The 11,005-nt window shown below is 36.4% G+C and overlaps 1 protein-coding gene across 1 annotated transcript in view; it reads left to right on the top strand.

Moving 5' to 3' along the window:
* The first annotated feature begins 1,259 nt into the window (after positions 1 to 1,259).
* Positions 1,260 to 11,005, top strand: part of LOC306848596 (coiled-coil domain-containing protein 120-like) — a 50,331-nt gene continuing 40,585 nt past the window's right edge. Inside the window, exon 1 of the mRNA XM_079383239.1 lies at positions 1,260 to 1,450. The gene's annotated coding sequence lies outside the window, so the exon portion shown is untranslated. The remainder of the gene's footprint in view (positions 1,451 to 11,005) is intronic.

The raw sequence follows: 11,005 nt of genomic DNA, 5'->3' as shown, positions 1-11,005 counted from the left end.
TGACCTTCCGTCTGATATCTGGCTTTCGTATTCAGTCACAGTCTGATATTCATATCCTCCTATTTTAGCGTGTGTGCTTTCAATGGATCTTCCCGTTACAGAGTGACCTTACCAGTTACTGTCAACAAACTTTGTTTCCTTAAAAGTGGCTCGATTTTGTAATTGCATTGTTATATTTTCGTATTCTTTTAAATTATTATTTTGTATTATTACGTCTCAGGTACAGCTTTTGAATTTTTGTGCAGGATTTCAGGCTTGTGTAGAGGATGAAAACCATTAACGAATCAAACTCGAGCAGAGATATTGAACGGGAAGCTGATTTATCCTCCGATTCATAATCTCCAACAAGGCTTTATGGATTATGGCTGCGGTTTAACCCTTGAGATGCCAGAGAAGGGTCAGTAATCAGGCACCAAGCTCAGAATCAATAACACAGCTGATGCATAACAATTTACAGTTTCATTGTGCCTTTTTGACAACATCTCTGTTTCGGTAGGAACGTTATTATACACATATATATATATATATATATATATATATATATTACACTTAATTTATTATAATATAAAATATTATACATAGGCTATATAATTTAATATTTTATATAGGATATATATATATATATATATATATATATATATATATATATATATATATATATATATATATATATATATATATATGGTTATTTGCCATTTTTAAAAATCATGTTTTTTATTATTTTATCATGTTTTTATTGTTTTGTTGTGCTAGTTAGCTGTATTTTTTAGTTATTTTTTAACCTAATCAAAATACTGCAGTTTGATTGAAATTAAGTGGAATGCACAATGAAAAAAAAAAAAAGATTTTGAAAAATGTTAAAAAATATCTGTTTTTGCAAATGAACTCTTCATATATATATATATATATATATATATATATATATATGTTGGCACATTTTATAGTAGGCAATGTCTTGTGATATTGTGTTATGATAAACGATAAACATGAATATTACATATTTTCTCATTTGTAATTTATGATGGTCTTTATTTAAATATTGGTTTAATTCAATAAAATAAAGAATAATAGTTTTTTGTATACATTTGATCTATATTTATATAGACATTAAACAATAGATATTCACTATTTGTTTTCCAGTGTTTCCAGTAGTGTGGCGCTGAACGGGTTAAACGAGACACAAGCCACTAAATGTGGATGAAATGTGATTGGTTTGGTCCCTGTGTGTAGATCAAGTCAGGATCAAATCTCCAGCCCTTGCAGATGGAGGGTGTAGAGGGGCTGTGTAAACACTGGGGTGTGTGTGTTGAAGAACAGGCGATGATCATCATGATCTGGGATCGATGAGCAGAAGACAGTCATGCAGCTCAGTGAAGGACTAAAGACGCTCTGGAGATGCTCGTGAGATGATGCAGAGGGACGCACGTGGATGACTCCAGCATCCTCTCAGGTATTTAAAAACGGGCAGATAAAGATGCAGATGTTGTGATCGCGAGGCGCTTCGACTGAACAGCTGCATTGATCGGATGTTGCATTGAGGAGCTGCTCTGTTTGCATGCATCACATGGTCTGCAGTGCAAAACAAACACATTTGAGAATGAATTCCGCGACAGTGTGCTGTTATTTACACGCGCGCTGTGTGCAGAAATGTTATTGTTTTGCGTGCGTTTTTTCGGCAGCAAGGTCTGAATTTGTGGTTGTTTGAGTACTTATGCAATTGACATTTATATTGTGTGCTCTGGCTTTAAGTGTTTTTTAGTTAATATATATATATTTTTTAACACATTCTTATCGTGCTGTATAAAGTCTGACCACTGATCTCAGTGCGGTTGGCAGTGTTTGGAGATGTGAGTGTCCTCGCGCAGATTTACGCGCAGGATCAGGTGCATTAATGGGGTCACACATGCACCTCAGCGAGTTAATTATTGGACTAATTAACAGGGAGTTGTGTTTACTTATTATGTTAATATGCTAGAGTAAAAGTGTAACTTGATGTGTGCAGTTTTTGGACATGGACAAGCGTGGGAATGTTCCGTTGCTCCTGTGCAGAGACTTGGGCGTGTTCAATTTTCATCCGCACTTACTTTTCAGCGTTAATGTTTTTTTTTGTCGCCCCTGGCCATGATTATTAATAATAATGTGACCTACAAGCTATTTCAGACGCCATTCAAACTTTATTTTGAAGATAATGTCATTCGCTATCTATTTTTTATTGTATTTATTTTTGTGCGTGGATACTAGTCTATATGTAGTTTTGTGACTATTATTTTGATTTGCAGATGTGAATATTAGTTGTTATTTAAGTCATTTTAGATTTGGCTATTTCAGAGTCTCCTGCTGACATTTTTTGTGCATATTAAATTGAGACTGGTCTTTATTTGAATCAAGAACATGATTAGGTATATTGAGACGAGTGTAGAATTATACAAACAGTACAGAACATCAAACCATTAAGGCTGTACAATTATAAAAACAAAAGAAAGTATACAAAAAATTAACTATGGTTTTACTATAGCCATGTTTTTTTTACATCCACAACTTTACTACAAAAACCACTATATGATTAGTGTGGCAAAACCATGGTTAATTACCATGGCATAATAACTATGTTTTTTTCACCCTCAAGAGGACACAGGTTGAATACAGAGATGCAGTTTTTTCACTGTGGACCAACAGAACTTTTGATAGTTTCCATTTACTTGTCTAGATCAAAAGAGAGGTTTAGAGCCAGGTTTATGTATATGAAATTTAGCTAGCAGGAAACAGAAATTAAGTTAAATACATTTTGATTGGTCTTCTTTTGCCTCTCTTTAACCATTTTATTCAAAGGTTATAGTATAATGTTGTATAATAGTGATTTTTGACTCACCCAAGTGACTTTTCCTAAAAAAAAATTCACTGATTGATTGTCATATCATACAGTATTTGATTTATTATACTACATTTCAGAACAGTGATGAACGAGTGCTAGGAGTGAGTGGGTCTAAACCTAAACTTTACCACTACTCTTTGGCTGCCTTGCAAGTACTGCTATATGCTCCTGGAAATATAATTTTAAACATAATTCCCAGTTGTGAGTTTAAAGTTCCTCATTGAAACTGAATGTGAATGTTCTTTGTACAAAATTGCAAGCATTTGCACATATTTGTGAATATATCTGGAAGCTGTTTTGCTGGATCACTCTCATATCAGTGATAACCCAGTTAAAGGGTTTCAGAAATTAAATCTGAAACTAAAAACTCAACTGTATTTATGAAACATACAATTAGACCTGATGTTTCTCCAAGATATTCTGCCTCACTTTTATGATACAAACACTCACTAAAACATAAATATTTGAAGTCTTTCTTTCTGTCTCAGATCTCTAAAACACTGCCATGTGAAAGTAATATTATCACTAAACGTCTAATACATCATGTCTCTCTCTTTAGCTGGAGGAGCCAAGGAGCCAAAATCTTAGCCCATTATCCTCTTTACAGATCATAAGTGTAATCAGAGGATTACGCTGTACTGGAGAGAAAGAGAGCAGCTCTGAATGTGCAAACTGGGTTACGCCGCTGTAGGGGTGAAAAGGTCTTGCCGAGTATAATTCTGCTAACCTAAATTAAAAGGAGCGCTCACACTAATCTGTCTCTTCCTGACCTTATGAGAGGGTGTGTGTGGATCCGTGGAGCTGGTGAACTGATTATGTTGGCCAAATGCGTGGGTGAGGTCTGGCAGAGGTCTGGTTTTAGCTCCGTTTTGTGTTGGGATGGGTTATTTGGTGTATGTTTGGCTAATCTAGCGCAGAGGATGCTGGAGGGTTTCAAGGACAGGTGGATTTGCAAAAATGGGGCATTTATATGAGGCCGTGTGAGGATACAAGGAGAACAGACAAGAATAGACTAGATCCTCCCATTCTCTGGAGAAAAAGTTGATGCTTGCCTGTGCAAATCTCTCAGGAACAGTGCTGACGTGTTCTGGGTGGTTGCCAGGGTGTTGTTATGCGGTTGCTGGGAGTTTTCTAGGGTGTTGCTATGCTGTTGCTAGGAGTGTTCTGAGTGGTTACCAGGGTGTTGCTATGGCATTGCTAGGAATGTTCAGGCTGGGTGTTGCTATGCCGTTGCTAGGACTATTCAGGGTGGTTTTTAGGGTGTTGCTATGATTTTGCTAGTGTTCTAGGTCACTCCTAGGTTATTGCTATGCTGTTGTTAGGAGTGTTCTGACTGGTTACCAGGGTGTTGCTATGCCATTGCTAGGAGTGTTCATGCCGTGTGTTGCTATGCTGTTACTGGGAGTGTTCAGGGTGTTTGCCAGGGAGTTGTTATGCTGTTGCTGGGAGTTTTCTGGGTGGTTGCCAGGGTTGCTGTGCTGTTGCTGGGAGTGTTCAGGGTGGTTTCTAGGGTGTTGCTATGCCATTTCATGAGTGTTGCCAGGATGTTGGTATGCCATTGCTAGAGTGTTCTGGGTGTGTTGCCAGGGTGTTGCTATGCCATTGCTAGAGTGTTCTGGGTGTGTTGCCAGGGTTTTATGTCATTGCTAGAGTGTTCAGAGTGATTGTCAGTTTTGCTATGTTGTTACTAGGAGTGTTGAACAGGTTTGGGAATCGAAAATCGATTCCGATTCCAGAATCGGATACTTAAGGTCAGGAATCGGATACTTGTTGTCAAATTTAAATTTCGCTGATTCAAACAGTAATGAAACAAGTACATCTTGAGTGAGTCATTGAATCATTCATTCATAAATTACATGTGATTTAGTTTAGTTGTCTTATGTTTTTTTCTTCAGAATCATGAGAGAACCACAACTTCCATTGGGAAAAAAAGAGAGAGAGAGAGAGAGAAAAAAAAACTAAATTCATCATGCAGTTCTATTTTGCACACAAACAGCTTTTAAAGAGTCCAGTTTTTATGTAGCCTGTTGATTTTTGTTCATGGTATTCAGCTCCAATAAATGTTTTGCAAAAAAGAGACACAGGATAAATGTTTGATATCATTATTTAATCACATTGGAATCGAAACTGGGAATCGAAAAGAATCAGAATCGATAAGCAGAATCGGAATTGATTAAAATTTAAACAATATCCAACCCTAGTGTTGAACCTTATTGTAAAGTGTTAAGGTGTAACTTAAATCTTACACTGTCCGTTTTCTTTTGCTGAGCCAATTAGTTAAAAATGAATTAATGGCACAGACATTTGAAGAAAAACCTATCTCCACCACATCAGCAAAGTTTAAGCATGTTAACATGATAGTTTGCCCCAAAACAAAAATACTGGCATCATTTACTGGCAAATGCTCACGCTTGTCATTTCAAACATCTATGACTTTCTTTATTTGACTTTCATTTTTCAGAATATCCTTTTTGTTCCACAGAAGCAATACATTCATACTGTTTCAGCATTAGCATTTACACAAACTGTTTCTGACTTAAGACTTAGGGTAATGGTTTGTTCAAGTCCCTAACCCTAAGAGCAACAGGAAAAGTGATGCTTGCCTTAACACTTATGTCTAAGAGAAACAGAAAAAAGAAGCTGTAGACAGGCAAAAAAAGTTTAAAGCAGAAATCAGAGGTGAGGAGAGAAAGAGTTTGTGTGTGGAGTATAATTGCAGCAGTCTCAACCTCTCATTGTCTAATTAGACATTCAGAGCAGAGCAGCTTGTGTTACTGGAGGCTCAGGGAATATTTTCAACAGAGTCTAAATCAAAGTGGCCTCTATCCCTGTCTCATCCCTTTCCTAGCCAACACACGGGCCAGGATGTGCTATAGGAAATAGTGTGGGTTGCTTTGTGGGTTGCTTTGCATAATAAAGAGTTTCCTGAAGTGAAGGTGTGTAGCTTAGCACTTAGAAAATGTGCTTCCAAAGTCCCTGGAGGTCAAACTAGTACATACAAGAACTTTTAAAGGAATAGTTCACTCAAAAATGAAAATTTCCTCAACCTTTACATATCCCTAGGCCATCCAAGATGTAATTTTGTTGCTTCATCAGAGCAGATTTGGAGAAATGTAGCATCACATCACTTGCTCAGCAATGGATCCTCTGCAGTGAATGGGTGCCGTCAGAATGAGAAACCAAACAGCTGATAAAAACATCCCAATAATCCACATGTAATCTACACAACTCCAATCCATCAATTAATGTCTTGTGAAGCCAAAAGCTGCATCTTTAAAAGAAACGAGTGCACCATTAAAGTGTTTTTAACTTTAAACCATTGTGTCTGGTCAAGATACGACTCCATAATCCATACTAACACTACCTCAAGTATAAAAGTCCGTCCCTGTTGTCCTCTCACATCAAAATCCATTTTAGAGTGGCGTTTTATTGTGGCCAGCCTAAGGCACACCTGTGCAATAATCATGCTGTCTAATCAGCATCTTGATATGCCACACCTGTGGATGGATTATCTCGGCAAAGGAGAAGTGCTCACTAACACAGATTTAGACAGATTTGTGAACAATATTTGAGATAAATAGTCCTTTTGTGTACATAGAAAAAGTCTTAGATCTTTGAGTTCAGCTCATGAAAACTGGGGGCAAAAACAAAAGTGTTGCGTTTATAATTTTTTTCAGTGTATGTTTTGAACTGTTTTCTTGCAAGCAGTGCTTGATCTGTGCATATTCCTCTCCTGATTCAGAAAATACAACATTTTCACAGAAAAGAAAGCAATATTATGGTTAGAGGACTAGAGCCAGAGGCAATAGTTTGAAGTTAAAAACATATTAATGATGAATTTGTTTTTTTCTAACATGCATCTTTTTCACAAGACATAATTGATGGACTGGAAGATTACTTGTGGATTTTTGTCTTGTTTTTGTCATCTGATTGGACTCTGATGGCACCCATTTACTGCAGAGGATCCAATGATGCAATGCTACATTTATCCAAATCGGTTCCAATGAAGAAACAAACTCAGCTACATCTTGGATGGCCTGAGGGTGAGTAAATGTTCAGCAAATTTTCATTTTTGGGAGAACTATGCCTTTAACAAACCCCACAGCCCGAGTGGAGCCTCTAGAGATGTGTAATGTTTGCCCGCTCAAGAGGTTTGGGGTAGATAAGGACGTGCAGTGGAGTTCACAGCGGCAGCGCCAGGGTGTCAGTGACAGAGCTGGGTCAACACTCAGTCTGCGTCTCTCGCTCTGGGCTCAGTTTAATGAGTTTGTAATCACTCTCATGTCAGAAGGATGCTTGCGCCCAGGAGGCTTGGACGGTGTCGGAGCGGTGAAGGAGTGCTGGAATTCATTCTGCTGAGACTCACGCTGTGCTGCTGCTGCTGCGCTGTTATTGAAATATGAAGGCTTATGAGTGATCTGAAAAGAAAAGAACACCTAAACCCCACAAAGGTTATGAAACAAATTACATAAATATTTGTCATACCTTCCAAAGAATAATAAATATACCTTTGGTCTCCTGTGAGCTTGAGAGAAAGAGAGAGGTATGGTAATGTGAAACAGCTCTAGGGAATCAGACAGTATGAAAACAGGTCGTGCTGATCCAAGAAACCTCATACAGAAAGTAGATTATCAGTTAGAAATGGATGAGCTCTGCTTTGGTGGTGGAAGATACTGTTTTTAACAATAACTTATAAATTAGAGCATTTTAATGTGATAAAGTCCATGACGTGGTCTTTAGTCAGGATGGAGGGCATGTCCATTCATTCATTCATTCATTTATGCCTTCTACATTTATTTATTTGGTGATTTGTTTGTTCCCTTTAATATTTATTTATTTATAAATGACTTCTACCTTTTTATTTATGTATATTTATTTAAAATGCCTTCTACATTATTTGTTCCTGAACTTTTTTTATATTTGTTTATTTAAATATGCTTTCTAACTTATTTTGTTTATTCACTCTATCATTTATTTTATTTATTCATTCATTCACTCACTCTTCCTTTTTTATTTGTTTATGTGAAGTGATGGTTCACCTAAAAAAAAAAATGTTAATTTTTTTCCACGCAAAATTAGTTGAATGAAGAAAGTTTGAGAAAAAAAGGTATATTTTGTATGGAAATGTTATGCTGTTTCTGTCCATGCAGTGAAAGTCAACAGGGTTCAATAAACAAAAAATAGTTTGGAATAATTTGAGGTTGCATTAATGATAGAATTTTCAATTTTAGCTCAACTTTAACATCAATGAAAACAAGACTGTGAGAGACAAACGTACAACCTGTTCAGTGGGTTTTACTCTTGTGTTTGTGTGGTGTTGATTGTTTAGCCAGCAAAACTTTGAAAATATGACTTTAAAAATTTACAAAATACAGCCTTGTTTTCATTCGCATCAAGTAAATATGATGTCAACACTATGGAGATCAAGAGATAAAGTTCATATTTACACTAAATCTCAATCAACAGATTTAAAACATCTTTGCTGATATTGATTGCTCATCTTAATCTTTTAAACCGGTGCGATGAACTTGACACCAACTAAATAAGTCGGATTCACATAGACATATAAGATCCTCTTAGACTGTGGTAACATACACGAATATCAATGCTGCGAGATGAATTTTTAATGAGGCTGGTGTGTACTTGACACAGAATCACTTGCCTTGCCTTACTTGCATATATATATTCAGTCTTATTAGCTGATAAGTGGCAACATTCCCATGTAGGTCGGAATAAATGTAAATTTCTTTTGAAAAAAGTCCCTGTTAATTTCTCAAGACTTTTAAAGGAGACCTCAAACAGTGCATCAAATTATTTCAAGAACAAATCTCTGAGCTATGGCTTGCTAGCTGTGTTTATTTTATAGTTCTAACTGTATGTCAGCAATTGTATCATTTGTGTCTAAGGAGAAACATTTGAGGCAGTGTTATTATTTTATCCACAACTGAGAACTCCATTAACAGCCTCTGAGAAATGAAACTGTTGTGATCAATGAATCTTCATTTGTTCTAAACTTTAGTAGTGAACACTGTTTTAGTGACTATTTGGCTGCAGGTTTGCTTTTTGTAAAGTGAGAAGTATTTTTTCCGTAATCTAGAGTCCAAACACTGATGCAGCTCTGTTGTCTAACTGCTGTTTTAGGGGATCAGCCGATGGATGTGTGCGGTATAGATTTTAGAAGATTAGAGGCTTTTAAGGGCTTTTCCCACGTCCTCTAGAGCATTAACTCCTGGAAGGACAGAGCTGTGCCTCAAAACCTGCCACTTAACTTCAGCTGTTTGGGTCACAGGAGGTCTGAAGCTACTTTTCACCCCACTATTAGCTAAAGCTCACTGAATTTCTACAGATGAGAGCCACACACCTGAATGCACAGCCATTATAACAATATATAATTAAATGTGTATATATATATAAGAGCATTTCAGTGCTTACACATACACACAGACATCTCTGTGTGTGTGTAAGCACTGAAATATATTTAATTATATTTAATATTTAATTGAAATATATTTAATATTTAATTTTTTAGATAGTAAATTATATATATATATATATATTACACACACACACACATTTATTTAGAAATATATGAACATTTCACTGCTACATATGTGGGTAATTTACATATAATTCATTACATAATTACATATAATTTACTAAATATACATCATTTGCATAGAAATTATGATTTATATATGTGTGTATAAATAAATTACTTTATACAATGGATGGATAGATAGATACTTTTTTAATTTTTAAAAAATGTGATTCAACTGTTTTATGTACATTTATTTATATTTATATATATATATACACACACACACACAGTGCCCTCCAAAAGTATTGGAACAGTAAAGTCAAAATTGCTCTGTTGGCTGTGGAGTCAAGATATTTACAAATATGATTAAAAGATGAATATGAGACAAAACTACAGAATGTCACATTTTATTATTAGCCGTTTCAACACATACATGTTTTACCAGCTAAGAAGTTCAGCACTTTTAGAGTTTCATCCCTCTATCTGATGTGAGCATAAGTATTGGAACAGTTGCCTCACAGGTCTTTCTAAGTGATCAGCTGTGTCCTGTTGCATTAATTCTTCAGATATTAAAAGCAGGGAATGTGTCGTATCAGTTATATCCATTACTTCTGTATTCTGAATCTTGCATTCGATGATGACACACACAAACCAGGATGAAGATGAGGGAGTTGACTTTGAGAGAAAAGCAAGCAATTTGGATGCTAAAAGAAAAGAGGAAGTCAGTAAGAGCTCTAGTAAGAACAAAGGGCATGGAGAAATCAAGAGTTTGGAAACCACCAGCAACCAACAACTACCTGATCGGCTGAGAAAACAACAGTAGTTGATGACAGACAAATCATAAAAGCTGTGAAAATGAATCCTAAAAGACGCGTCTGTAAAATCACCAACAACTTCCAGAAAGCTGGGGTGATGCTCTGACAATTTACTGTCCTCAGGAGACTTTGACACAGAATAACAGATGCTACACAGCAAGATGCAAACCTCTGACCGGCACCAAAAATAGAAAGGCAAGATTAGAGTTTGCAAAAAAGCACAAAGGTGAGCCAGAAGAGTTTTGGAACTGTGTTTATGGACCGATGAGACAAAGATGAACCTTAATCTAAGTGATGGGAAAGTAAAAATGTGGAGAAAAAAAGGGAACTGCAAATGATCCCAAGCATACAGCCTCATCTGTAAAGCATGGTGGAGGTGGTGTCATGGCATGGGCATGCATGGCTGCCTCTGGAACAGGCCCTTTCAACTTTACTGATGGCTTAATGTATGATGACAGTAGCAGAATTAATTTAGAAGGGTACAAAACCATCTTGAACATGAATTTCACCAGCTGGAGAGGAGAGTAAAGGCAGAAACTCCCCAAAACAAGCAACAATTGGAATTGGCTGCATTAAAGGCTGGGAAAAGTATTTGAAAGGATGAGAGCAAGAGTCTGGTGATGTCTATGGCTCACAGACTCACTGCTGTGATTGTGCGCAAGAGATCTGCAACTAAATAATAGCTTTTAATCTTTTATATCTGCCTTATGTTCAACTGTCCCAGTACTTATGCTCACATCAATGATTGGGATGAACTCTAAAAGTGCGGTTCTTTTTATT

The sequence above is a fragment of the Barbus barbus genome, assembly GCF_936440315.1.
Source record: "Barbus barbus genome assembly, chromosome: 28".
NCBI lineage: Eukaryota > Metazoa > Chordata > Actinopteri > Cypriniformes > Cyprinidae > Barbus > Barbus barbus.
The sequence above is the reverse complement of the archived record's forward strand: the minus strand, read 5'-3'. Positions and strand labels throughout refer to the sequence as shown.